Source organism: Pantherophis guttatus, chromosome 3 (assembly GCF_059756535.1).
Source record: "Pantherophis guttatus breed Tessera chromosome 3, ASM5975653v1, whole genome shotgun sequence".
NCBI classification, from domain to species: Eukaryota; Metazoa; Chordata; class Lepidosauria; order Squamata; family Colubridae; genus Pantherophis; species Pantherophis guttatus.
The window spans coordinates 126,624,437-126,651,525 of NC_142065.1; the positions used below are offsets into that span (position 1 = coordinate 126,624,437).

The 27,089-nt window shown below is 37.9% G+C and overlaps 1 long non-coding RNA gene across 2 annotated transcripts in view; it reads left to right on the forward strand.

The window, feature by feature from the left end:
- LOC132711630 (uncharacterized) overlaps window positions 1-27,089 on the forward strand; it is a 171,109-nt gene that overhangs the window by 62,447 nt on the left and 81,573 nt on the right. For both annotated transcript variants that reach the window (XR_009622436.1, XR_009622435.1), the window contains exon 2: window positions 24,757-24,965. This is a non-coding gene — a long non-coding RNA (uncharacterized LOC132711630). The remainder of the gene's footprint in view (window positions 1-24,756; window positions 24,966-27,089) is intronic.

The window sequence follows — 27,089 nt, forward strand, 5'->3', positions numbered from 1 at the left end:
GATTGGCCTGCTGAATAGCACAAGAGTTTAAATCTGATCTGAGGTGAATGTTATTCCTTCAGTACAGTACATTCTAGATAACTTTTTAATGACTGGATTAGCCAGTCTTCTCCATTTCAATCCCACATGCTGAAAATGTCAGAAAAGAGATCCCTGTCCTTCCACTGCATTTGAAAAAAGAAAGTGAATTCAAATTCAGGAGCCAGTTGTTTCCAATTTTTTTGTAATGGTGAAACAACCTAAATAATTCAGTATTACTGTAGCCATTACAGAGGACATAAACTTATTTGTCCTGGTAAAACCATTATAGAGTGTTGGTAGAGATACTAACACTAATTGCTTTGAACAAGAGCAAGATGGAGGCCAGAAGAAAGCCGATATTGATTTCTGCCTTGCAAAGAGGAACAAGCCAATAGAAACATACACATCCCAAGCTCAAAGTGTAGAGAGGTAGCACTTTGCGCAGGAAGCATCATCAAACAGTCTTGTGTCAGCCCAGTAGTAATTGGGTCTTTGAAGCTGCAAATGTGAGAAGTGAAAAATGTTCACCTTTAAAGCATGCCAGGTTTTCTGAGACAGAGCCTTGGTTCAAGGAAGAATGTACAGCTATGTGAAACCTGACCCTGGAAGGTCTCTGGAAGTTTGGCATAGGTTATGCTGGCAGTGACCTTGTAAATTTAGACAGCTGCTAGACGACTGCTAGGAGCAAATTATTACCGCAGTTGTAGTTTTCATGACTAGACTGGAGGCAAAAGAACACTTCCTTCAGTCTTACTGAATCAACTTTCACCTCAACAGCAGGGCTGTTGAAAATCAGAAACTGCGATGCCTTAAAAGTTCAAGATAATTTTGGCAAATTTAGCAAAGAAGCCTGATATTTACCTTAAAGGTATCATGTGATCAACCTCTGGGTTCCTTTCTCACAATTCACACTTTAAAATATATCTTTTGGAAAAAATAATTTTATCTGATGTACTGGGAATGATACAGGTTCTGGAATTTCCTTTGTTCAACAATTATTTCTATGAATTCATATTATAATCATATCATAATAAGAAGTTATACTACTCTTTATTTACCATATTCCAAACAGAAATGAGGATGATCAAAAAGGGTTGTTGTTGTTGCTGTTGCTGTTAGTTGTGAAGTTGTTGCACAGTTGTGTCCAACCCATCACAACCCCATGGACAACATTCCTCCAGGCCTTCCTGTCCTGTACCATCCTCTGGAGCCCATTTAAGCTCACGCCTACTGCTTCAGTGACTCCATCCAGCCACCTCATTCTCTGCCGTCCCATTCTTCTTTTGTCCTCAATCTTTCCCAGCATTAGGCTCTTCTCCAGTGAGTCCTTCCTTCTCATTAGGTGGCCAAAGTATTTGCATTTCATCTTCAGGATCTGGCCTTCTAAAGAGCAGTCAGGGTTGATCTCCTTTAGGACTGACCGGTTTGATCGCCTTGCAGTCCAAGAAGGCTCACAGGAGTCTTCTCCAGCACCATAGTTCAAAGGCCTCAATTCTTTGGTGCTCAGCCTTTCTTATGGTCCAACTTTCAGAGACATACATTGCAACTGGGAAAACCATGGCCTTGACTATACGCAAAAAGGGTAGTAAAATTAAATAAGAATACTACTTTTTTTAATTTGGAGCAAAATTATAGAAGAAACTGATTTTAAGGTGGTCTTAACAAAAATAATCAATATAGCTAATCCAAGAAGCACTGATTTTTGTCCAAAATATTTAACTTACCCTGAGTGATGAAATCACAAAGCAAAATCTGATCAGTCATATAGCATTGTCATTTTATCCAGTTGATATATGATCCCTGATTGGCTAGAATAATTTGAGGAAGATGAAACTCAGAAGAGAAAATGCAGAGGGGGAAAATATATTCCCAAACGTTTGCAGTCACAAAATAATATGAAATTAAAGATGCTTGTGATAAATAATTTAGCTCCAATACTAATTTTGACACAAAATAGAATCTCTACATTATTTGTTTTAAGGTTCCAGTTGTTTCATCTGGAGATGGAAGAGTTATGAAGATCTCTCCTTTGGCTATATGCTACAATAAGCTTCTCCCTTCATTAAGTTCCTGCTTGAAACAGAGAGGTGGGCACTGCCTGAAAGGCACCTGTCATTATTGTGATTGGCATCAAACAGAAATACTTATGTATTTCAAATTAACTACAACCTATATATCTAATGAGAAAGTTTCTGTATGTATATTTTTAGCTATAGCTACATAATTGGGTTCAAAACTAAGCTGAAAAGTTTGCTCACTCCTTGTTCTAATACAGGTATTCTGCTACTGGTGTTATTGGATTTCTACCCGTTGCTGCTGGGTTTTTTTTCCCCTATAATTTTAACCCCCTTTAAATGAAGATGAATTCTGGACATTATTAGTTAAAAGTATCCCTCAGACAGTAAAAGTGGGAGAAATTGTTCCTGGCCAGAGGAGAGACAGCTGAGATGGATAAGCCAATACTCTGCCTCAGAGTAAAACAGTTGGATATGTTCATTGTAACACCAGCTTCTTTAGGCTTGCCATACATAGTTCAACAATGCTTGCGAATAGAAATTGCATGTTGTCCAGCAACCCTGTTATGCTTCACAGAAGAAAGTTGTTAATAGGGGATAAAACCATTAAATGGGCTATTAGAACATTTCAAATATATTTGCATAGCATGATGCACCAGATTGTGAACAACAGCTGCATATTTCTTTATCTGTGGATCCACCATTCTCCTCTTGCACGCAGAGGCCTCAAAGGTTATTTGCTTTAACCAGAGTAAACATGATGTCCATTTATGTGCCTGTTTCAACTTTTGGTATCCTGGAATAGGCACACACCACATATCTTTTTTTAAAAAAAAAAAATGACATCATGATTCTCCAAGATGAAAGCCTGTTTTATAAAAACCTCTCACGCTGACATGATAAGTAAATAAGGATAGATCCGCCCAAATTTAAACACTTTTAAGCTTCATTGATTTTAGTAGGAGAGCTATGCCTGGGTTTTCATCTCTCCTGCTGATTTTTTTTTTTTTTTTTTGGAGGAGAACCTAAAAAAATTAACATTTGTTCCTCCTTGAAACAGATAAGTAAGTTAAAGTTGCAACAAAACAAAATGGTCAATGTAAAACATTTGATGCTTCAGGTTATGGGCTCATAACCCAGCCAATCAAAAAAAATTGTGCATCTATTCCAGCTTCAGTTTCTTAACAGGTTGTTGTTGTTGTGGTTTGGTGTTTTTTGTTGTTGTTGTTGTTGTTGTTGTTGTTGTTGTTGTTGTTGTTGGTGGGAAGAAAAATGATGGAAGAAGTGGTGCAAAAAATGGAATGGATATAATTAGCCCCATAAGATGTTCTCTTGCCTCTGATGCCATAAAATTCTATGAATGAAAAAGGACAGTATTTGTTTATTTATTTTGCAAAATAAAACCTTATCTTAAAGAATTATGTATTTATGTTTCTGCACACACAACCATTTGGGTTGTTTATGTTGGAGGCAAGAAAAAACATCTCAGATGGTTCTCCAAAATTATACCAAAAATCAAGCTGAAATCTGGTGAAGGTTGACATGGAACCAACTCAAACACTGTGGATACTGAATGTTATTTGGCACCCTGTGGATTATTAAACTGTTTTAAGAAAATCAGGACACTATGGAACTCTCTGAATATATCATTTTTCTCCCATAATATGTAGCAACATCTTTTGTATAAAACTCTTGAAACCTTTTCCAAAACATTCTTATGTTTAAAAAAGGATTGATGCAAATGAAAACCTTATAGAACTAAATTACAGTTGGAATGATTGACTAAAGTCATTATATGACTCTTCAATGTTATTCTCTCTTAAAAGCTAATATTGCTCTACCGCATCTAATCAAAATGACACCATCAAGGTTATAGTTAGATTTTATAGACATTTTTCACACTGGTTAAAAAAGCCAGTAAAGCTGTTAAACAGAATCCTAGCTATTGAACTTTCCTTTTTTCCCTCCCCCCCTTTTTTTAATTGAATGACTAGTGATGAGCTGAATCAATGGTATTACCGATACTTTATATTAGCAGAATCATATTGATGTTAGTATTCTTTTTTTTTCAGCTACCAGAATTAATGTTGTTTTGTTTTTAAGTAATTATGATTCTTAATTCACATCTCCATTGGCAAATCAACAAAATTTCAATTGAGAGTTGTTATATGAGAATAGCATGAGTTTTCTAAAGGTTTTTTAATCTTGCCTTTATTATACTCAAGGCAGCAAACATGCTTAATAATCCTATTTCCTCCATAACAACTCTGGGCTGGGCTGAAAGAGTGTGCTACCCAGTTGGCTTTCATACCTATGGCAGGACTAGAACTCAAGGTCCTCTGGTTTCCAGGTCAGGACCTTCACCACTATACCAAACTGACTGAAGTGAAGAGTCTGGGGCATCTAAGTTCTCTCAAGTTACATACTTGGTACTTACTTTGATGTTACGGTAGTGAACTATAATACTCAATACACACCTGAAAGAATAGATTGTCTGGGCATCTGAAAAATATATCCCTGTCCAATCTTCTCATATTGATGGAATGCTAGACTTATGCTGATTTATTCATTTCTCTTTTTATTTATATGTCATATATCTTTCATTCAGAAGTTCATGATAACCTATATAGCACTTCTTCTTGGTTTTCTCTACAAGGACCACCTTATGAAATAGATTGGACTGAAAATGACTGGCTCAACATCACTTATTGAGTTTATGGTGGGAGAGACTTTATTACTCTCTTTTTTGAGAAATTTTGCTCATATTCTGATTGTGAGAATCATGGTTTGGATTCAGATGATACCTAGAACTGACCTATTCAAATCAATGTGGTTTTGTTTCAAACTCATCGTTTAAGTCCCATTGTTTTTGACTAAGTCCAACCTCTTGATCTTGATGAGTGAATCCCAACAAAAATTAACATCTCAATCACAATACTTTGCCTCCTAAAATACATTCAAATCTTATCCCAGCTTACCCATATTATAAGCAATATGTATGCAAATTTGCACAGGAATGTATATGATCAAGATCTCTAGAGGTGCAAGATAATATTAATTTCCTCAGTCACATGTATATAAATGTACTCCACTCACTATGGGAAAAACTAAAATGCTATTCCTGGAAAAATGATTAGTGCAGGCAATATAATCTGCCTTCTACTCTGGACAGTGAGTGACCTGACCCTTACTGGGTAGGATTCCCAATTGTCTCAAAATCGCTACTTTGAAATCTCCTCTTAAGTTTTTGCACACCCGTAAGACTGGTGGGTACATCTGCTAAACAAAAAATAGACCTTAGACAAGGTTTGAATGCATTAGTGGAGGTACAGAGCTGTGAGTAGGGGGTTACTGAAGTTTGTCCAACACACATGCCAAGATCACAGTTTTCACAATGGGGATGGTGAAAGAACCTCTGCACAATGACAATATTATTGCATATTATTGTTAAACTTTTCTGGGAGACAATTACTTGCTTTTTCACAGCACTTAATTAAACAGTTTAAATTTGCTGTTGAAAACTCTGTATTCAAAGCAGCCTTCAATAATTAGTGAACCGTGCCATTTGGCCTGGGGTTAAATGAAGGAAAAAAGGAGACTCCCAGATTTTTGTTTTCCATCTAAAGTGTGTAAATAATTGTTCTTTGATTGTGTGTTTTCCAGGTGACAAAAGGTCCCTTCCAAGAGGTTCATTTTTGTTAGTCCTTTAGGTCAGAGAGGATTATTTTTCAAGGTTAAAGAAGGGCAGTATCTTGCTGCCTTTCCAGGAAAAGTCTGAGGGAAAATATATACGGCCTTTTAGATTGTCCTTTTCTTTTTTTGTCTTACCCAAATAGTGTAGAGATGATTAGGTGTTAGGGAAGTGACCCTAAACAAAGATTAATCACAGATTGCTGCTTACATCACCCTTTTTCAAGATGACACCTTCTAAATATATTAGACTAAAATTCCATCATCCTTAGGCACCATAGCTATGAGTTAAGAGTAATAGGAGTTTTACAATTTTTTTTAAAAAGAGCTTATCATATTGGAGGATGCTGATCTAGAAGCCTAAAGGTGATTTTCCTGCTTATTCCTCAGCATGTAGTATTAAATTTGTAAACCTGGCTCTTTTCTAATCTATATTCAATTCTTATAAGCATTAAATTCAACCATTTTATTCTAAAAATGTCTTGAACTTACTTCCAACAGGCCTGATGGGGAGAAGGTTCCCAGTCCTATTATGAGAGATAAAGACAAAAAAAAAAAAAATCTCTTTCTCCACACCTTGCATAATTTTATAAACCTGTCCCCTATAGCCATCTTTGTTTCTAAACCAAACCACTTGTAGGGAAAGTGTTCCAGGCCTTGATCATTTCAGTTTGCCTTTTCTGTATTTTGCCAGATCTTTTGATGTTTCCTTTTGATTAGGAATTGCCTCATTAAGATTCAATTCCAGTCCTTACAACCAATGGCCCTGTTTTATTAGCTAGTTCCTTCATCCTGATCAGAGCTTCCATCAACTCTCACCACCACACATTTTGATTTCTACATGCCGTTGAGGGTTTAAAGAGGAGGAACCCAATGTAGAACAATCGTGCAAGAAGCTTTCAATAGACTAAAAATCACCAATGTAAAATGATGAGCCTGTAGTGAATAAAGAACAAAAAAAAAAGTGAAACACAGTTGGTGCCATTTTTATTTATAGAGCACACATTTCCAGCAACATTATTCCTCTTAGTCCTTGAGGAAGTAATATACTCTCACCCTTAAAACGCTGTAAGTAGTCGATAATCCATTATTACAGTAAGCCGTACACTCTCACAGTAATTATCTAATAACCCCTTATAAAAGACCGTAACTTCCTAATCTGTTTATAATTATCATTTCAATGATCCTGAGCATTAATCTCTGACCTTCAGCAACTCTGACCTGATCTTAATTAGCTCTAATATCAAATCATCTCTATATAAGAAACTAGCCATGACCAAATGAATGAACCTCAGGTACAGTTAATTTCGGGAGCAATTATCTTTCCATGTAGGGATATTTAAATGATTATCTGCACAATTTCACACAGTTTTATGTAATTCTGCAACATTATAAATTCTGTTTTAAATCATATTTCAAAGGCAAGACTCTGCCGACTGCCTTTGTATCATATACTAAGTAACTAGATTAGTACATCACATTACTATTGTATAACAGTGGATGAGTTTTGTGTCCTTGTTTTCAATTACATGGGGAAAACAGAACTGTATTTCACCAAAGGAAACTCTTGTGTGATATGTGTGTGTGTGTGTAGAATATGAGAAACAACACAATAGAGAAGCTTAGGGGATCCAGTGTTAATCAAAAGAAATTTTAAAGAAATTCTTCACTAAAAGCTAGTTACCATATTGATTGGAAATAAATGTATACACGCTCATTATAAAAGCTAACAAATATCTAAAAGCCCTGGTTACTGCATTTTACTGATTTTTACATATTTACATATACAGAGAAACATGTAGATATAAAGATGGCATTCCTATATTGATGTAAAGTTATAGGCAAATTTTGGCTAAAGCAGGTTTTTACTAGTAGCTTTTATAAAAAGAAGGATACTTTCATGTAACACTTATAATTCTTATCATAGATTAACTCTGCCGTTTTGAACAACATGCAAGAAGCTATAAACTAGGCTCCAGTCAAGACTAATTTAAAACAACGGTAATAATCCTTTTTTATTGTGCCAGGTAATAAGGGCACAGGTAAATCCATCAGACAGTCTTTGAGACATTACTCACTGAACGGGATTTGAGAGTATACAGTAGATGCTATAATTGTACATTAAAATAACTAACTCAGTGACTTATATCTTAATTTGGTTTTTGTTTGCTTGTTTTTTTTTGTTTTGTTTTTTTTTTAGTTATTTATTTAGATTTCTAAGGTAACTCAACTCAACAGTGCCTCTGGGCAGCTCACAAATTAAAATCAAATTCACAGAACATTACCCTCCCCCCAAAAAAGATTAAAGTTTATCATAACAAGGGAAGGAGCCAACATATATCACAAGCTAATTCAAATAATTCAGTCCAACTGTCACGGCTATCTCTCTCCTATCCAAGTTTCATGAGCTGACAGACTGACATTAGCAATGTTCATAACAATATGAACAATCATGGGAAAATATGCTATCTCAGATAACTAGGTTCTATATGACATTGATGTCTTTATAGGTGATAACCAACATCTTGAATTGCACCTGTAATCACATTGGTACCCAGTGCAACTTCATAATAAGGTTAACCAGCTTCCAAGTGCTCTCCAAGGGAAGCTCCATATAGAACACATTGCGGTACTCCACTTGCAAGGTGATTTAGGCATGAGTGACCATGAGAAGAGACTCCCAATCCAGGATAACTAAGACACTGAGCTTGTTGATCAGAAAGGTCAGCAGTTCAGCAGTTCAAATCCCTAGTATAGGTCTCCTGCATGAGTAGGGGGTTGGACTAGATGACCTTCAAGGTCCCTTCCAACTCTGTTACTGTTTGAATTATATACAGACTTTCCAGTAAAACAAATCATTCAGAACTTCATTAATTGGAGCCGTGTCCAGCCTAGCAGATACACACCATGCAATTTTGAATAAAATGCTTAAGGAATGCATTTGCTAGAAGACCAAGTTCCACTTTTCAATCTGTATACTTAACAACTGATGGTATGATCCAGCCAAAGTCAAGCACTATTAATTATTTCTACTTCCAACTGTCTAGTTAAATAAATCCTATGTTTCTGTGAAGTATTTGAATAAATTTCAGAGGACAAAGGTAAAAAAAAAAAGTCATTTAGACGTAGGAAAAGATTGAGGAGATTGTAGCTTGGTATATTTAGCATGAAGAAGAAGAAGTTTATGAATTATATTTTAAAAAATCAAATATTTGAAGGACACTGACAAGAATATGGTGGTAAATTAGTTGTTGCATCAGCAGGTAGGACCTGAAGCAATGCATTTAAATGCTGAAAGAAAGAAAAATATGTTCAACCTATAAGACAAACTTCCTTATCCTATGAGCAATTTGACAATGGAACACCCTGATTGTCCAACTGTCTTTCTGATTAGGAGTTTCAAACTTGGAACTAAATGTCACCTATTGGAATGGCACTCCAGTAGCCATCGGCTCCAAATTAAATTACATTAAATTACTTTCCAGTTTTATGATTCATTAACATTCTTTTTCCATTTACGGAAACCAGTTGTAAATAAACTCAACATCACTTATAGATATTGATTCTCCCTTGCTTTTTTCATTCCTTCATTCCTTTGTCTTCCTGATTGTTACATTTAGAACATAACAATTTAAAGACCCAAAGTTAGTTAATTAGCTAGTCAGTTTCATTTATTTCCTCTTTTATTTTCACTAATTTATGTGCTGTCACCTCCTCCTGGGAGACTAGGAAGCACATAATAAAATCAGCATACACCACCACAACTTCATTAAACAAAGAAAACCCATCCCATGGACCCAGTTTTCAAAGTACTTCCATGATTTTGCTGATTTAATTGCACGTTCTGCCCTGAATCCCCATTAGAAAAACACAGTTTTGAATGCTTTTCTGGAAAGGCCATCAAGGAAGAGGTCATCCTCATTATCATATATAATAACAGCTTGGCACTACTGAATTGTTTTTCCACTTGTTCAAAATGAAAATATTTGATCTCTGCACTTCCCACTACTTACAGAAGTCCTTTATCCTACATCCTACACTGTTCTCCCAATTCTTAGATACAGTTTTTCTGGAGTAATAATAGATTGTGATAGTTAGGGTACATCTGTGAATGCCAAGTTCTTTGATATGTGCAAGCAAACACGCTCACTAGTATAAAGACACACTTGGCTATTGGATGGATGGATGCCTGGATGGATGGATGGATGGATGCATGGATGCATGGATATGCAGACATGTCCAGGCATAGCTTTTCTCACCTTCAATCCAATACAGAAAGGGTCATGACATAAATGAAAAGAGGGTTTTCATCAGGGGTGAAATACAACCTCTTCCGATGAAAAAATGCTTTTAAAAGTAAAAAAAAAAAAGCCTCTGATGGTCACGCAGCTCAGCTGGGATCATCAGAGGCTTTTCAAAGCATTTTTTCCTGCAACCTCTTGGCTGAAGAGGTGGTAAAAAAAAAATCCTTTGAAAAGTCTCTGACTATCCCAGCTGAGTTGCCTGATCGGCAGAGAGGTATTTTTAAAAAAATACCTCTCTGCCGATCAGGCAACTCAGCTGGGATCATTAGAGAGGTATTTTTTAAAAAGCCTCTCTGATGATCCCAGCTGAGTTGCCTAATCGGCAGAGGCTTTTCAAAGCATTAGAAAAAATGCTTTGAAAAGTTAAAAAAAAAAAAAGGTTGGCCACGCCCACTCAGTCACATTACCCCCCCCATACCAAGCCACGCCCACAGAACCAGTAGTAACAAATTTTACATTTCACCCCTGGTTTTCATGCTTATAGTGCACTTGTCTGCACTGGGGATCCTAACTTTATATGCAGTGGTGGGCTTCTGCCAGTTTGGGCCGGTTCTAGCGAACTGGTAGTTCTGACCATCAGCAGGCCCCTCCCACCCACACCCGCCCTATCCTGTCCTATATTTCCTTCTTTCTGGCTCATCTGATTTGCGAGGCACAGCTGATTTCCGTGCTTCCACTATTCTACTTACCGGGGCTGCCTTAGAAGGTAAGCAGCTGAGCTTCAAATTGCTGTATTTTGAACGCTGCGCACAAAGCACATGCTCACAGAACCAGTTGTTAAACCAGTTGCAGCCCACCACTGTCTATATGTAACTGTTTCCATATGACCTTCAGCCCTCGACTATCAGGGTTCCATCTCACATGAAGGTGACAGGTTATAGAGCTAAATTCCTGATTTCTGGGAGTCCTGCTGTAAGCATGTAATCAGTGACATCTCAAGCATGACTAGGAAAAGAAATGGTTCTTCACTATATTGGCCCGAAGAATAGAAGGTAAATAGATGTCATTGTTTCTATGGATTCTTCTGGGAATGGATGTTGGTATTGAGGCAGCATGAACAGTTGCACTAAGTTCAACAATTATTCTATTTTCTGTTTTTTTTTTTTCCTTAAGGAAAACACTATGAAACACTGTTTCAAAAGCAGATAAAAATGGCAGAAGTTACATTTTAAAAACTGCTTTTTTTATGGAAATTTACATCCCTGACCATTTATATTAGCATTTGTGCGAATTATGGGAAGATATACAAAGTTAGAATACTTTGCAAATTTAATTAATTCCAAAATTTTCTACTGTTCTCTAAACTTCTGTTAAAGAAGTAGAAACGCTGCCCTAAATTGCAGACAGTAATGTGAGATCAGATCTGCACATCCATAAAGTGGATAAAACCAAGTGTTGTTATAGTTTAATACATAGGATAAAACCAAAATAACATCATAATGTTGCTAATTATATTTCTCCCTCTTAAAAAAGTGTTTTATTTTGGCTGGATCAAGCCCTACCACTTAGCTTTTTATTTACACTTACAGAGTGTAAGAGTGTAAGCACGCACAAGAAAAATATTGTTAGCTCAATTCCCACATATACATTTATCCAAGGAGAGAAGCAAAAAGGAGTGCTTTAATAAACCCAATTTATCAGACTTAAGTCCTTAAAGCTTTCCAGTCAGGGTTCTTCCAAATGCTAGCATTTCCTTCTTATAAGTCAAAGCATTTGTTCTACAGCAATCCAATGAAGATAGAGTTCTGATGAGAGTGATTGATCTGAAAGGCAATTTGAATGAAGGATGCGGTGTACATCCTCTAAATGATACCACGCTGACAGTTCCAACAACCTTCTCATGATATATCACTAGAAGCAGTCAAGAACAGTAAATTTAACAAGTGGAATTGTCTCTATCACATAGCTCATTTCTCCTAAATGGGCATTCTTTAAAAAAAAAAAAACCACTGCTGTTAGAATTTATTTATTTAAAAAATCTGTATTCACTCACTCCAAAGCTGAAGGATCCTTTCCAAAAGATTACGGTACTTTTCAAAAATAGTTGCAGCAAATCAATGTTAATTAAAAACAAGAATGTTTGTTGTCTCTATCATATAACATATGAATTCCAAACCTCATAGTACCTAATAATATCAGAGTCTTGATACCACTGAATAAAGTTCACCCAACTTAGTGCAGACACCTGATCAGCAAAGCCCACTGCAGCCCAGAACTCCTGAACTCAAGCGATCTGCTAACCTCAGTCTCCAGTATAGCTGGATTACAGGTTCACGCCACTGCGCTCAGCTCATAAGATGTGTGCAGCCGCCAGGCGGCCCACTTATTATCCATTTGTTCTCTCAGAAATCCTCAAAGGAGCAACCATGACATGCTGAGATTTTATTTTTATTTTATTTTTTTTTATTGAAAAAGTTTTAAAACAAACACAATTTCCCCACAACCCTCCCTCCCAACCCCCCCTCCCCCTCCCCGACTTCCCAGAGCAGAACACAAGGTATTTCTATTGACCTTTAACAATAAACTAAATTGCATAACCAATCATTAAACTAACACCCCCTAAAAAAAAAATTCTTAACCCCCCATATATAAAATCCTATTTCTTAAACATAATACTTCTAATATCACTTATATAGCGCTTATATAAATAAAAGAGATCATTCATAAGCTATTTGATATTTTTTGGTCTGATACTTATTTTGTATATAATCAATCCATCTTTTCCAGTCCTGTATATACCTTTCTTGTGTGTGATCCTTCAGATATGCTGAAATTTTAGCCATTTCAGCTAAATTAGTTACTTTCAATATCCAATCATCAATAGTAGGCAAAAAGTCCTTCTTCCAGTGTTGTGCTACCAACAATCTTGCTGCTGTTATCAAGTTCAAAATCAATTTAGTCTCTGCAACTGTACAGTCCGTAGTTATACCCAGTAAGAACAACTGTGGAGTAAATTTCAGTCTCTTTTTAAGAATATTCTGCATCACCCACCAAATCTTTATCCAAAATGCTTTGATTTTTCTACAAGTCCACCATATATGATAATAAGTTGCATCATCACAGTCACATCTCCAACATTTAGCTTGCACATTAGGATACTGAGATTTTATTAAAGTGAAGAATTGTGTGTCATGACATCATGATACAACTTGCGCCCCTTGTATTCTTGCATGCAATGTTGAGACACAAGAATGAAAGAAACAGTTGGCATTCTGATATTGAAACATACATTTGCATCCACCGCAAATTCCCATCTCTCCTTAAAAGAGCAAATCTGTGCTGCAGAATATAGGCAATATCTAAACTCATGTGGACATATATACTGTGTTTCCCCGAAAATAAGACCCTGTCTTATATTTTTTTGAACCCTGAAATAAGCGCTTGGCCTTATCACCATGCGCTCAAAAGCCCTATTGGGTTTATTATTAGGGGATGTCTTATTTTGGGGGAAAGAGGGTATAAGAAGTATATGCCCCAGATTCTGACAGTCTTTCCACGTATGATTCCTGAATTCATAGCAATAATTGTCACAGAACATATTGGGAATGTTGCCCATGTCCCTCTACGTTTAACAAGTGGTGAGTAGCAGTATTCTGCATTGGTTAAAGATACTACTTTGAGGGAAGCCCACTGATTGAATCAGTGATTGGCTGATATCCTTTCTTCCCTTAACTGTCACACATTCCTCTCTCTCTTTCCTTCCCCCTCATCTTGACCTCTGTATCTATATTCTATTTTATGTTCCATGTTCCTATGCCACAAATCTCTGAAAGAAATTAGACTGAGAGAGAGGGACTGAGAGAAATTTACCAAGTACATTTCCATGGATAAGCACAGACATGGAACATAGAACATGGAATAATAGGGTTGGAAGGGGCTTTGATGGTCTGAGACTGAACTTCAATCTCTTCATATTAGTGCAATTAATCTAATACAGAGATGTCAAACACAAGGCCCAGGGGCCAGATCCGGCCCATGAGGTGCTTAGATTTGGCCAAGGCCACCCTGGAAACAGGAAAGGACTGGCCCACGGTGCCTCTGCCAGCAAAAACTGTGGCCCTCCCAAGCTCCATTTTTGCTGGCAGAGAGTTGCAGGAGTCCGTCACAGCCAAAAACGGAGCTCAGGAGCTCATTTTTGTTGGCAGAGTGCTCGGGCCACCACAGCAGTGGTGAGTTGCCTCTAGTTCAGACTGATTCTATAGAACCAGTAGTAAAACCAATGAAAGGCTCCGCCCACTGATCCTGATGTCATCAGAAGCGATCTGTGCATGCACGGTCCAGTTGCAAACCAGTAGTAAAGTAGAACCCACCAGTAGTAGTAAGTAGAACCCACCCCTGCACCACAGGTGCCCCTGACATGAGTGACATCAAGCTGGCCACTCCCATCCTGGCCATGCCCACCCTGGCCCCCTGAGGTGAAACACAACCCTGATACGGCCCTCAATGAAATCAAATTTGACACCCCTGGTCTAACACCTCAGCCATCACACACCAAATAACAATTCCAATTTTTTTCTTTTGGAAGAAATGGAGCATGTGACGAATGAAACTCTTTGGGCTGCTGTAGGGTCCATGACTACTTTTCCACTCTTAGCATGATCAGATATAATAATAATCTTTTCCAGAAAGGCAAAATTAGCCTCTGCCCCCTATGTTTTTTCTGGATTCAATTGCAATGTGTTTAATCTGACCACAGTTTCCAAATGTGGAGATGTAGAATAACATAGTAGTATCTGATTATATCCCCAGGTGCTTAACCAAGGACCAATCCTATATCAGCAATGCTTAGATGTTGTCACCTATTACTTGGAGAAAAGTTAGATGACTGGAAGTGACCGGGGGGATGACAACGACAATAGAGACAATAATGTTAGAGACACAATGAGGACAGTAAATGTTATGCAATTATTATTTTTTTCAACTCCAGAAAGCATGGACAGCATTTTAACTTCGAAGTGGAGAAAGGACCTAAGAATGCTTACATTAATTTTAAAAGTAGAATTAGATGTCATCTGCAAGCTGATTTCAAAGTTTGAATCATCTGCCCCATAATATTAATGCGCAAGTTAAATAGGATCACTTAAACAGACAACCCCATGGAACATATTATGTATGCTCTTTTAGTACTGCTTAGACCCGTGATGGCAAACCTATGGTATGCGTGCCACAGGTGGCACATGGAGCCATATCGGTGGGCATGCAAGCTCAGCTCCAGCGCACATGTGCATGCCAGCCAGCAGATTTTCAGGCTTTCTGGGCCCACCAGAAGTAGGGACACAGGCCATTTTGGCCTCCGAAGGGCCTCGGGGGGGAGGAGGCCTGTTTTTCACTCTCCCCAGACTCTAGAGCCTTTCTAGGAGCTTGGGTAGGGTGAAAATAGCCTTCCCCACCCCCCCGGAGGCCCTCTGGAGGCCAGAAACGGCCTGTTTGCCAACTTCCGATAAGACTGGAAGGCCCATTTTTCTCTCTCTCCAGAGCCTTTCTAAAAGCCTGGGGAGGGTGAAAACTGCCTTCCCCACCCCCGGGAGGCCCTCTGGAGGCCGGAAATGGCCCATTTGCCAACTTCTGGTGGGATCTAAAGCCTCTGGAGCCTGGGGAGGGTGAAAAACGAGCCCACCATGGCATTGCGTGCCAAAAGCAGGTGGGGCGCGAGGGGGGTGCGTTACATAGAATTATGGGTGTGGGCACACATGCACACGGTCCCACTGTGCTCCCCCCACTTTTGGCATGTAATGGCAAAAAGGTTAGCCATCACTGGCTTAGACTATTGAAAATGTTGAGGGAAGAAAAAGTAGTTAGTTTATGCATTTCAGAGGCATTTCATGAGTAGACATGTTTGTAAGTGCCTATGGAGTGGGAGAAGTTATGGACCACACACAATTTCTGTAGTTGGGGCTGACAGAAGGATGCAATTATGAAAGGGTGATGTTTGCAATGTGATGGCATGACATGGCCTTTTTTTTTTTTTTTTTTTTTGGTCATTTGTGGATTTGTATCATGATGACCACTGCAGTGAACATTTATTAGCATGATACAAATAAGGAATTGGAAATTACCAGGCTGAATACTTTGTAAAAGGTCATTTGATTTTGATAAATAACTAAATAAAAGTCATAATCTTTATCTCACCCAAGAATATTTCTTATTTAGCAATAGCACTTAGACTTATATACCGCTTCATAGTGCTTTTACAGCCCACTCTAAGCCTTTTACAGAAGCAAGATCTCTTTCTTGATTAGTCACCACTAACTCTACCAAGATACAAGCACTACTGAGATTCTTCATCCTGTCTTCAATGTGCATTACTTTACAATTACTTACGTTGCATATCTTTTTTCTTTATTTCTAACTGTTGAGAAATTAATTGCCTATGAAAGGAAAAATGAGCTCAGCTACTCACTACCTAAAGAGATCTATGGAGTGCAGGCTTCCATGTACATATCAGTTGCTTGATCAGGAACTGCAGACATCAGTCATCTGAGAATTATGCTGTGCATCCAAATGCAGAGATCATTGATCCATACAAAATTACTTTCAACTGGATCCTCATCCAGATATGCATCATAATATGAATCCTTATTCATATCCTGGCACCATTAGCCATGCATACCTACAGAAACTCGAGCTGGATCATGGAAATTTTAAAAACCCTCACACAGAGGCACACACAGAGAGAGTATATTCCCATTTTAAATCTATTTTTAATTTATGCCAATGATTAATTATATTTAAATCACCACATGAATATGAGTTAACAGGAGAAAGTCTGTTCTAAGTGCAAAAGCTTACTATTCTGCTGGAATTCCAGAACACCAATGTTTAAGGAAAGAAATGAATGGCAAAACAGAAAGCTCTGCTTAAATCAGCCCTTTTCCTTATTAATTTGAATCACTTTGATTTTAAAAAAATCAGTTCTATAATCCCTGTTAATTCTCCTATTCTTCTAACAATCAAACCCTTTTTTAATTTTATTTTTTGTGGTGAAAGAGAAGATTCTAATCGGCACTGTTGATGCTATTCATACATTCAACATGTGACTATTATTCCAGTTTCATTTACATGGAGTGCAAAGGGATGGTTTTCTGTACATGGTATTAATTTGCAATTTAATAAGGTTAGCCATCTTTGATGCAAATTGTTTCCCACTCACTCCTACTTTCTAAAATCTGCATGAAGATGTTTTTCTTTGTTCTGAATTTCTTGGCTAAACTACTAGGCAGTTGCTAATGGAATTTCAAGCTTGGTCTGACCCAGCAAGGAGCTTCTTATAGTTTAAAGCAAGACTGTGTACAGGACAACTGAACATATAATCCCCTGCTGGGACTTCAGGAATGGAAAGTACACACCATATGAGTACTCCCAACAAGTACTGTGCCCCCACTGTGGAGACTGAAATGACATCTGTCTCTACAGAATATCTAGATATGCGGTAGGGTATCCGCAAAAGAAAATCCTTCACATGTACAATTGTACTCATGTTGATTTCTGGGTGAACAAGGGCTTTCACAATACAGGGCTCTTGTCTGCGTGGGAACCTGTGCATGTATAATCATGCTTGCAAAGGTTCCCCCCACACACACACACAGCCTCCTATGCATCTCCTACAAGCTACACAAGTATGGCAAAATGTGCATTGTGTATTGTGATGTTATCAAGCAAATGAAGCAGTCACGTAATCTGCAATGGTGTGCCATGATGTCCAGCACCAAAACACTTTTGTGCAATGATGTCATAGATGTATTAGCATTTACACACACATTACACATATGGACACAAATACCCAGAGACAGACTGAAGAAGTTGAAATAATTTATATGGTATTCAGATTTGGTGTGGGGGGAGTGTCCAAGGTTTATCAGAAGCATTTGGAAGATATGTTTAGATCCAGAGTAAGATATGGGTCACATTTGTTAAGAGTTCTTAAATATATATATGAAATCGCAGTGCAGAACTCAAGGTATTCCATTATAAATTTTATATATATGTGTGTTGAATGTATATACATACATACATACATACATACATACATACATACATACATATATATTTTCTGAGGTTTTTGCGGGTGTTTGTATGTAGGTCTTTGGTTATTCGGGTTTTCTCCCGCGTAAAATTGGAGGTGTCTTGGCAACATTTCAACGAAGTCTCATTCGTCATCTTCAGGCTGGTGTTTTCGGCTTCGTGCTTCTAGGAGCAATGTGTGTGATCACAGCTGTTTCTTCCTTTTAACTGCCAGTGGGGGTATGAACTGACCACAGACAGAATCAGCAAGATCTTCCACAAACACAACATCAAGACAGCATTCTGCACAAACCAAAAAATATCCACCATCCTAAGAAACCCCAAAGACAAAATTGAGTTAGAAAATCAAGGAGTATATGAAATCCCATGCACCACCTGCCCCACCACATACATCGGACAAACCAACAGAAGAATAAGTGCACGCATTGAAGAACACAAGAACTCAGTCAGAAAAGAGGAACCAACTTCTTCCCTGGTCCAACACCTCAAAGCCACAGGACATGATATTGACTTTAAAAAGACCAGAACTATCGCCAAAACTGAACACTTTAACAACAGAATCATCAGAGAAGCCATCGAGATAGAAAAACGTCCACACAGCATGAATAAACGAGATGATACCTCCCGCCTACCAGCCATTTGGAAACCCGCCCTTATTGACAAATGAGTCCGTAACACAAAGAATGACACCAGACCCACACTCACGAAAACCACACAGGATGTCACCACCACACATCCACGCAAAAAGCAAGGCCACACCGATGAGGCATGACCACAAACCAGAAGCCAGACCACAGCTGCATCATTAGTCACTTTAAACCCCTCCAATCCATACATGAAGCAAACTGACATCCACCATGAAGATGTGGCATGAACACGAACATGAAGTCAAACAACAGCAACGCAGCTCACCAGCTCAAATCCCCCTGCTACTCAGACTAACCCGAGCACAACCAAGCCCCCACATAAACAGAACACACACCCATCCAATCAGAGCACAGGCAACCCCCCATCCAATCAGAGCACAGCCAAACCCCCAACCAATCAGAACACACCTCCACCCAATCAGAACACAGCCAAGCTCCCACCCAATCAGTTCACACCCCCACTGGCAGTTAAAAGGAAGAAACAGCTGCGATCACACACATTGCTCCTAGAAGCACGAAGCCGAAAACACCAGCCTGAAGATGATGAATGAGACTTCGTCGAACCGTTGCCAAAACACCTCCAATTTTACACGGGAGAAAACCCGAATAACCAAAGACATGCATACATACATACATACATACATACATACATACATACATACACATATACATATATATATATATGAATGATCATGGGATAAAGATGGAAGAACCTCAGACTAAACAATGGTCTGGTTGAGTCTTCATAAGGAATGTGGGCATGACAAATGTCTCTGAAGGTACCTTCCCTGGTTTCTTGGACGGTAAAGACAAATAGGGGAGAGATGTACTTTCAGACTTGAAAGATTATATTAATATAGCCTTACAACCTGGTGTGCATCTTGTCAGGACTATCTCGCAAGACTGACAGTTCCAAATCTCTTGTTAAGCAACACAGATCTTCTCACCAGTTACAACATCACAAATAAGTTTCTAGATATAGTACTGGTTATGATCTCAGCAGGGTGGGTTCTATTTACCTTTACTACAGGTTTGCAACAGGAGTGCACATGCGCTCTCTTCTGCATATGCACAGATCATTCATGATGATATCTGGGTGGGTGGGCGGAGCCTCCTGCTGCTTTTACTACCGGTTCGCAAGAACTGGATCAAACTGGGAGCAACCCACCACTGGATCTCAGCCATCAGATATTATTTGGGACCAGGCGGTTTTTTAAAAACTGTGTGCTCACATATATGATCGTTAGGAAAAGTTGAGAGTTTCTGTACCTCATCACTATGAGAAATAATACAAAAAATAAGATCTTTGTGGATCTGGAATTCCTTGCCACCAAAGCAACTAGTGGACTTTTGACTTGTAGCCAAAGTTATATTGAATAAGATTAGTGTGGATTCTCTTTCTCATTGCTCTACTGTTTTCAGTTTTTACCTATACATTTTACTAGAGCTGCAAGCCTCAGTCATTTGCCTTCATTCTTTACCAAGAGCAATTCCCATTGAACTCAATAGGATTACTTCTGAAAAGAAATGTTAGAGTAGGACTACACAATGTCCCATATTACACAGATAGTCCTTGACTTACAACCACAATTGAGCCCACAATTTGTTTTGCTAAATGAGAAATTTGTTAAGTGAGTTTTGCCCCATTTTATGACTTTTCTTGCCACATTTGTTAAGTGAATCACTGCAGTTGTTAAATTAGAAACACAGTTGTTAAATGAATCTGGCTTCCCCACTGACTTTGCTTGTTAGAAGATCGCAAAACATGATCATTGCAACTGTCATAAATATAAACCAGTTGTCAAGCATCTGATTGTAAATTATATGACCATGGGGTTGCTGCAATGGTCATAAGTGTGAAAAATGATCATAAGTCACTTTTTAAGTGCTGTTGTCACTTTGAATGGTCAGTAAACAAACAGTTGTAAGTCAAGGACCACCTGTAAATGGGACTTAAAAGATTAAATTATATAACAAATAAAGGTTTATTGGTGTGTCTATATTTTATTATTAGGTATCCCATAGCATCATTTTCACTGACGAAAATAAGTTATAAATGTAATCACTTGTAAAAAAAACATTACATTCTTAATAGAAACAAATTGTCCATAGTTTGTTGTTATCAGTAGTCTTGCTTTTTGCCCAATTGGCTTATGGTAAATTGCTCAACATCTACAAATTAATTCAACTGTAAAGACATTGTTCTTTCCTAACGTAAAATGTTTTTCATAAAATTAATCATAAAATCTCATCTAATTTGAATTATTCAAGTGTCCATAAAGTTATCATGTATACTTTTTATTTACAATGTGTTCCAACCATGTAGCCTTGGTGCAGGGACCTGTATATCATCAGTGAAAAACTTTCTAGATAATTCAATCCATCAGTTATTGCCTTGCCTTGCTTTACTATTGAAGAAGAAGCTTTTTCCCTTACTAAAACCAGATATAAACCCCAGGAATTTGGGAGAATTGCACATTCCAACAACAGAAATCAGTAATAAATATATGCCGATGGAATTCATTCACATTCCTCCAATTCAGCTACCATCATGTGGCTCACCTTCCTTTACACAGAAATCACAGATCCATTTTTGATGCATTTAGAACTGCAAGATTAAACTTTCCCCAAAACATTCACTTAAAATGTAGTTAAATTGTTCCATCTGATTTTTTTTTTTTAAGAAAAGGAAATCAAAGGTGGATTTTTATGTAAATGGAAATAGGTTAACATCTTTCGTTTTAAAAGTGCCTGTTAAGGTCAACTTTTTCTTCTTCTTTAAAATTAAATTATATGTCATCTTTTCGTTTCATGTATATAAATATGTATGCGTGCATCTCTCTTTAAACACAGGTGAAATCTATATAGAAAAAGTCATTTTGCTGTCAGTTGAATTCATGCATTATCTGTACTATTTATTTTATTACAATATCATATTCAGTGTAATTTTTCTAAAAAAGTAAAAACAAAATCTTTAATTATTCACTGTACAAATTTGCTCAATAGAATTTCTCTTTCTTTCTTTCTTTTTTTAATGGCACTTTCTGAACAGGGTTCTTTTGATCTCCTTGACTGCTTCTTATATTGTAAGCCTAATCCTCTACTTAAACATTTTTCCTACATTTCATCAAACATTTGGATTTAATTTTTTTTTAATCTAGCTCATCATATTAATCTACTCCATGTTGTAATGCATGTCGCTCCCTTTCAACTAGGGAGGCAGAAAAAAAAATAAAAATAAAAAAAGCTTAATGAAAGAAAGAAGTAGAAGAGGAAAGAAGCTAAAAGGCACTTGGAAAATGTTTTGCAACTTAGCATCACACAAAAATATGAACATTCAAGGATTTGGCTTTTAAATGCCATCCTAATTAAAAGAACGCTTGCTTTTCAATGTGTGGCTTTTTTCCCCCTTGCCTGCAGAAGAGGCCTTATTCAAATGAAGGAGGAGACCTTTCACATACATGAGGCTATAATAGAGAGCTTAGCATAACTTCTACCTGATTTTCAATGCAAATGGCAAAGGAGAAGTTAGTGTGTTGATGCAGATTATGGGTTATCCTTCTCACACACCACAGACTCCTTCACGCTCTGGAAATATTTTGCTTATCAGCGAGAAGCAATGATCACACCTCACAGTCCCAATTCCAGGGAGACTGGAAAAGGGAGATCATCAATATTCAGATATAGTCAGATTCTCACAGTACCAGACTATTAATTTGCTTCTGAACTGGAAGATTTACTGTACGTTTTTGTAATATAAACATTTTACTGCCACATATCAAATATTGGAGCAGAGTGATTAAGGGACCGCTGAGCAATAATGCAGAGGTGAAAAGAATGTCCTTTATTGCCACGCAAGCTTTGATACTTGCTTAATATGGTAAAAATAATTCTTGGCAAAATGCACAAACATTTTTCAATGGGTACTAAAGAATGACTGCATTGCTCACCCCAGCTTAGTGTGTTTGCTTTGTAGATTCAACAGTCGCACTCGGTCGCAACGGCAACAACTTAGCTGGAAGCCTCAGGTTATAAACTGCTCTATCTGAACACATTCCCTTTTCATTTCAAATTAATCTAATGTTTTCAAAATTAGGCTGAGAAGAGTGAGCCGTATTCCCAAATTAGCAAGAGGGCTCAGAACAATGCTGTATGACTGGCAGTAGCCTGATTAAGCAGAGCTGTATTTGCCTGACAACAAACAGAACAAAATGTTTCTTATTGACAGACAATATCAGCTTATTTTATGTGCAAGAACAAATTGATCGGGAATGTGTGGTGCTGAATGCCTCAGTCTGGTCAGAGGAGTAGTGACAAAGAAGGTACGGAGAGTTTTGGCAATGGACACTGGCTCATTTTTTTTGCTGGATAAAGTCCGCCAAGTTTTTATAAGCCACAGCCCGTTTCATTTTGAAAAAGTGTCGGATGTATTTTATTGCTACTCACAAACTACCTGAGATCTGCAACATGATCTGGTGGCGAATCTCCTCAGCTATTGTACATGGTCTTCCAGGAGTCCCTGATAGAAAGCAATTCATAATTTTAAAACAGAGGCAAAATAAAAGGAAATTCAAAAATAACCAGATGAAAAACTCAAGATCACACTGGCATATATAAATCTTGTGAGATTTGGAGATCTCCTTAAACGTGGACTGTTTTAACTGATGATTGGTAGGTTCCACTTAGCAGCACAGAGGGAGCCATCGTGCTTATGGGAGTTTCATCAAATTGTATTTAAATAAAATAATGAGACCCCTGCAAATGAGGATTCTCAAGATGTTTGTTCTAGATGAGAGGTAGACAACTTGAGCATTGTTTGGTTTTCTAGATTGTGACCACAAGGTTATAGAAGTGTGACCTGTTAATGTTAGAAATAAGAATATTGGTTATATTTCAAATGCTTCCAGGATAAATATGTCAAATGTATGATATACAAAATATAACCTTATATTTTGTAGAATTGCATTTCTTACAACTCAAATATCACTTCGGTTGAATTATAGGGATCAGTAAATGGTTTCATAAATTACTGTATATTGACTCACTTTGTCCATTCCATTTGAGATCCAGTAATAATGAAGATAGAATGAAGGATTTGGATAGAGACATCCGGTCCAAGGAACTTCCTTTTAGATGTAAACATAGCTTCAGGCTCTCCATTTATGATTTAACACAGCTGTTTTTCCTGGTCTAACTAAAACAAAAGCAAAATAAATTTTTCCCATGCATTTATGCACCTCAGTTATGAATTCCTGCTCCTCCAAGACACAAGTAAATTGGAGAAATTAGCATAAGGAGGAAACTGTGGCATTATCTCAGTTGCTAATATTGGATTATTTTTGATTTGGGATTTCAGTTCATTTGAAAATCAAATGGAGGTGGTCTTTTTGCTAGTCTGCTAGCTCTCTGAAATAAAGAATATTTTAGAATTGACCATTAATTGAATAGCCCTAATTTAAATAGATCCAAATTTTACAAATACAATACATGGTTGGATATAAAATTTCCTTTATTTTATTATTAGAATTTATTATTAGAAATTCTTAAGATCATTTGGCTTTATTAGGAAGTTGCAGTACTATTTATTTCTTAATATAGACTTTTTTCATTTTTATATATATCATTTGTGGTTTTTATTTAGTTGTTATGCACCACCCAGGATTGTTTTTTTGTTTGTTTGTTTGTTTGTTTGTTTGTTTTGGTGAGATGGGCAACTATACAAATATGATATAAATAAATAAATAAATAACCATTATTTCTTCTCAGGGCCATGTGAAAATCTTCAGGAAATATATAAATCTAATTCATGTACATTATTTACCAAGAAAAGCCATCAACGAGCTTGGTGGAGATTTATCTCAATCATTTCTGAGTACATACCCACCCAAGATGAACTCTTTTTTTACCTTTATTTCTATCCCTTATTGTAAGCAAATAAAGAATTGTAACCAAGTATAAAACAATGCTTCATACTTGGTATCTTCTTTTAATATTCTGTAGCTAAATGTTCATCTAAATAGTTGCATCTGATCTGCGTTTTCTGATTGTATTCCTTAGAACTCGAATATGGAAAAAAAGTGAAAGAACAGGAAATTATCTTCAACAAATATTGAAGAGGCTATTTTGGTACAGTGGTGGGTTTCCCCCCAGTTCGGACTGGTTCTATAGAATCAGTAGTAAAACTGGCGGGAGGCTCCACCCACCGACCCCGACGTCATGAGGAAGCTTCTGCGCGCGCGCAGCCCCATTGAGAACCAGTACTAAAGGTAAGTAGAAACCGCCCCTGCTTTGGTAGTACCACTATTATGGTAATACCCCAAATATGGCTCTTTATTCTTGTGGTACAGAGAGCTAAACACCAATCATTTACAGGAAAACACTGAGATTCATATGTGGGCATCTTATATAGATGTGAAATAACAATCATTCACAATCAACACTTCTATTTGCAGATAGTTCCTTGTCCACACAAAAGTCTGACAATGTTTGGAACTAACTAAGATCTAAACACTCACACACAGAGCGAGAGAAAGAGAGAGATAGCATAGCCACACTATGTTACATCTTTAGTATTTTTTTTAATGATGCTACTTTAACTGTGCAGTCGTTTAAATTATAATAGTTAAATCTGGGCATACAAATGTATTACCTTCTAAATTTATGAGCTGAGTGGAAGGTTCTGATTTTGGCACATCTCTAAATAGCAACTCCGGCATTCAATGCAATAAACTCTCTGCTGAACACAAAGGTTATGACAGTAGGTATTAATGGCCATGCTAAATACACTTTCCAAACAAGACGAATTATGCAGCAATATTCAGTATACCTGGAAAGGTCAGCAGAGAACTCATCTGGAAGCAGAACCAATAAATTATTTGTGTGATAAAAGCAATGTGTTGCCTAGAACAAAATGCTCGGTTTCTTAACTCTGACAATTTATTTTCCTCATAAATAAAACATTAACCATCGTAAAACAATGTAGTGTGCAGGCTACAGAAATAATCTGAATTTTTTGCATGCACTTTTGTAATGGTTTGTAAAAGTGAGACAGCTTAAGTAGTAGCTGAAGTTGAAGAGCAGGCTGTACAGATAGGAGGCATAATCTAGGGCTATAAATGCTCCAAAACAGCATGTTTCTAAGAACAGATTCTAGGGTATTATAGGCGTAGATTATTCCTCTAAGTCTTATGTGTAGTTCCCAGCATCTTCAAAAGCTGCCTCTGAATGATAAATTTTTTCTGATGATAAGAATGGGAAATTATTAAATTCTTGGGAACTAATCATTTCATTTTAAAACTAGATTTAAATACAACTGCATCAAATGCTGTTTTTAGTCAGGTCCTGCCCACTTTTATAAGTACACACATTGTGTTTTGTATTTTCCGTGGTTTTGGGGTGTGGTATCATCAGTACACTGATGATACCCAGCTTTTTATATCCATCCCAAACCAGCCCAGTGATGCCCTCGACGTGATGTCCTGTTGCCTGGAAGCAGAACGGATCTGGATGGGGAGGAACAGGCTCCAACTCAACCCTGCCAAGACTGAGTGGCTGTGGGTACCGGCATCTTGGTCCGATTGAGATCTTCCATTGTTGACCATCGGGGGTGAGGTGTTACCCCCTGTGGATAGGGCTCGCAACTTGGGTGTCCTTCTGGATTCACGGTTGTCTCTGGAAGATCATGTAATGACCGTGACCAGGGGGGGCATTTGCCCAGGTTCGCCTTGTATACCAGTTGCGCCTTTACTTGGACCAAGATGCCCTACGCACTGTTACTCATGCACTGGTCACCTCCCGTCTTGACTACTGCAATGCTCTCTACCTAGGGCTGCCTTGAAAACCACTTGAAGGCTTCAGCTGGTGCAGAATGTGGCCGCGCAGGTTGTGATGGGAGCGTCCTGACACTCTCATGTTACACCCCTCCTGCGCTACTTGCATTGGTTACCGGTTGCCCTTCAGGTGAGGTTCAAGGTGCTGGTTATTACCTACAAAGCCCTTCATGGCCTAGGCCCGGGATATTTGTCGGACCCCCTGCAGCCAGCGACAATCCGCAATCGCCCGGTGCGTTCCCACAGACAGGGCCTCCTCAGGGTGCCATTGGCCAGACAGTGTCAGCTGACGACCCCCAGAGGGGGAGCTTTCTCTGTGGGCGTGCCCATCCTCTGGAACCAGCTTCTTTGGAGCTCCGGATGGCCCCTGACCTTCCCTCGTTCCGCCACGATTTGAAGACTTGGTTGTTCCGCAGCCTGGACTGATGGGTGGGGGGGGGGTAATGAATTTTTAAATTGTTTTAAATTGGGATTTTAATTTTATATTGGCAGGAATTATGCATTTTACCGTTGTGAGCCACCCTGAGTCCTTGGAGATAGGGTGGCATATAAATTGCATAA